The following is a 3,497-nucleotide window of genomic DNA, read 5'->3' on the forward strand; positions in this document are numbered from 1 at the left end:
TCCACCAAATTCCATAAATGACGTATAAATCATAACCTGTTTTGTGATCTTAATTTGATCTTCGGAAACAGTGACAACCGTCTGATCCATTCTTTACCAAATCCAGTATTATTCCTGTCATTATGTTTTTAAAATGCATTTGTTATCCTTTCTTATTTTATTCTTTATAATATCTATAATTATTTTTTTGTTCTCTCTCTACAACTTTTATTCCAAATGAATTAGGTGTTTGGTGATTTCTTTTGTTTCAATTCCTTTGATATAATCACTTTTCTATAATTTATTTTCCAATTCTTTTACTTCCTGAAGCTTCACCATATCTTTCTTTTAATAATAATCATTTGTTTCTACATCTTTTTATCAAATTTCAATCCCGCTCTTCTTTCATTCCGAATACTCTGTTCTTTTCTAACTATTCGTTTCATTTACTCCGACATTCACCATAATTCAATAGTTATGTTGGAAATAAAATACTACCCGTATGGTTATATTCATAGATATGTCTTTGATGTACTTCAATATTATAAAGCTTATTTTTAACTTTTTACAGCTGGTATGAGCTTTTGGCTTTTCAATTTACCGCCAGTGTACCATACAGACTCATACCGGCTTAATTCAATCACCGGCTTATCATCTCGTATCGTAATCTCGACTTTACATATTTCTACTCATCAACATACGTAAAAGTTATATACATAGTAACAACTTATTATTTTCAAGACTTTTTCTTTCTTTCTTAATGACTGATACTACATGAGACGTGGATCTATAGCTTAACATGAAATCGAAACCATTTGATCTTCCACCGATAGTGGAACCGGAGACACCTGCAATTTGTAGAGACTTTTTAACTTTTTTTTTAGTTTAACGTCCCACAATTATGCACTGAGGCTAAGGAAGACGGTGACGATGAGATGGATGATAATGATGGAATGACGAAAGTGGGAGGAAATGGAAAACCCTGAGAAAATCCATGCACACGGTGTTTGTCCATCATATAGCTTACTTGGCTGGAGCTGGGGTTGACCCAAGGACTTACGCATCAGAAGTGAGCGCTCTAGCACTGAACCTCGCCGCATTCTTTTACATAAATATACTACACTACACTGATACTTCCAAACACGCGCACTCTAGCACTTCAGTTCGTAAGTAAGAGGGAATACCCAAACCAACCAGAATTGCAACACAACATGCACGCATTTTGTGGTTACGGAAAGCATGTCACTAGCCGAGTGGCGTCATCTCTGTGTGGAGTTGGAATTGTTTAGCATTGGTATTCCATTGTGTATGTTCCTGCTCATAGCGTCCAGTGTGATGTATGACTACAAGGACTGAAGGGTGAGCCTGAAATTTCATTGTTAATCGACGACTGTTACACTTCCTTGATGAGTTCGTCCACTTTAGCAACATTCTGGTCTGTAACACGCTTCGGTGCACCATCCTGTTTGTAATCCCCGAGCGACGTCCGTTCTTCGCGAAAACGCTTGTTCTAGTCATGAACTTTGGATGGTGATATACTGTCTTCTTTTCTCTTTTACTCTTTCTCTGCTTATGTGGGATCGATATTTTTGAAAATTTGATTCCACCTTAATCAGTTGCAAACCCCAGTCTCTATTAATCTCTTTTCTTCTTATAGTTAGGAGTTATACAATCTATCCATCTTCCTTTTGGTCTTTCTCTTCCTCTTTTGGTTTCTGCTTCCCCATTTTCTTATTGACATAATCATCCTTTTCTCTCATAATATGACTATACCACTGGAATCTTCTCTCTCATAATTTTTATTTATTTATTTATTTATTTTTTAGATATCTCAGTCTTTTAAAAAATATCTGTTATTCTTTCGTTTACGATCTTGTCCAACATTGATCTTTTTGGTAACACCACAATTCATCTGAGCATTTTCGTTTTGGCCACGTCTAGTTTCTTCTCCTACATCTTTTTTGATTTCCGAAGTACCTGTTCCATACAATATTGTGGGTCTTATTATGCTTGTAGCCTCTCCCTTTCACCCTGAAACTTACTCTTTTTATTACAAACAAAACCTGAGATCTTCTTCCATTTCATCTATTCCATCTTAATTCTCTGCTCTACTTCCGCATCTAAATTACTATTCTTATTCACTGTGGAACCTAGGTATTCAAATCTGTTTACTTTCTTTACAACCTGTCCTTCCATCTGTACGGTTTCGTATCCATCTCCTCCAAAGTTCATATATTCACTTTTCTCCCCACTGGTTTCTTATCCTCTATCCTCAAAGGTCTTTTCCACTGTTCCAACTCTTTTCTGGTGATATTATATTCAACAGTGTCATCTGATATACCCCAAAAGTGATTGGTCTTTCATACCTTCCTTATATGTATTTTGGATGAGGCGAACAAATTTTCTGGTACAACTCTCCTTCTTATGAATCTTTAGATCTCTTGACGCGATATACAGTCAAAGATTTCTTCAGGTGGAAAAGCACTACATGTAGTTCTTTCTTCTTTTCTTGATATTTTTCCATCATTTGTTAATTGCAAAAACCACACCGGTTGTTCTTTGACATCCATCAATCTGAATTATTCCTCTCCTATTGATGTCTCCTCCCGAAGCCATCTCTCAAGGATTCTTTCCTAAATCTTCATTTTATGGGACATTAGCTTAATCCCACTATAATTATCGCAACCTTGAATATCTTCATTCTCCTTTAAAATTGGTATTCTCTTCATTCTTTAGAGTATTCTTTCTTCGGCAAATACCCAGCATCAAATTTAACAATAGACTTTTCCTTCTTCGCCGAGGCATATTCATATTTCCACAAATATTTCATTCGGGCCGGTTGTGTTCTTATTCTTTGTTTTGAGTACCGCTAATATTACTTCTTTTTCCCTTATGTTGTCTTCAACCCCTTTGTTTAGTACACTGTTTTTCAAGATTACTTTCAAGTTTTCTTCATTTACAGCTTTTTAGAGTAGTCTTCGATCTTCTTTTGGCTTTATTCTTCCTGTGGTACTTCTCCTTTTTCATTCTTTATCTGTAAAATATTAGAAAAATATTCTATTTCTTCGTCTCGTTACCTGGCTATCTATAGGAGTTCCCTCTCATTTTTACTAGTTTCAAGTTCTTCGTACTCTTTTCGCTAGGCGTTTGATTTTGCTTTGTTCTACTCTGTTTTTAGCTACTGTGTTCAGTTTCCAGAATAGTTCTCGATCCTTGTTAATTCCTAATTTATCGCATTTTACTTTCATATTTCCTTTCTCTTTGATTGCTGTCTGAACATCATCTCACCACCAAGTGTGTTTATTTACTAGAGCACCTTTCTCTGAAGTCTTAACTAATACTTCTTCCCCTGTCATTTTAATGACTACAGTATTTATCTCCCACCATTTGCTGGCACCTTTCATGCGTTGTATTTTGTGTAGTAAGCTTCTTTGAACTCGCACCTTAGATTTGGATCTTTGAATTTCTACTACTTAATGTTAGCTGTATTCTCTTAGCGATTTTTTTTTCATTTTGCA

This window comes from Thermobia domestica, chromosome 11, assembly GCF_964235325.1.
Source record: "Thermobia domestica chromosome 11, izTheDome1.hap1.1, whole genome shotgun sequence".
NCBI classification, from domain to species: Eukaryota; Metazoa; Arthropoda; class Insecta; order Zygentoma; family Lepismatidae; genus Thermobia; species Thermobia domestica.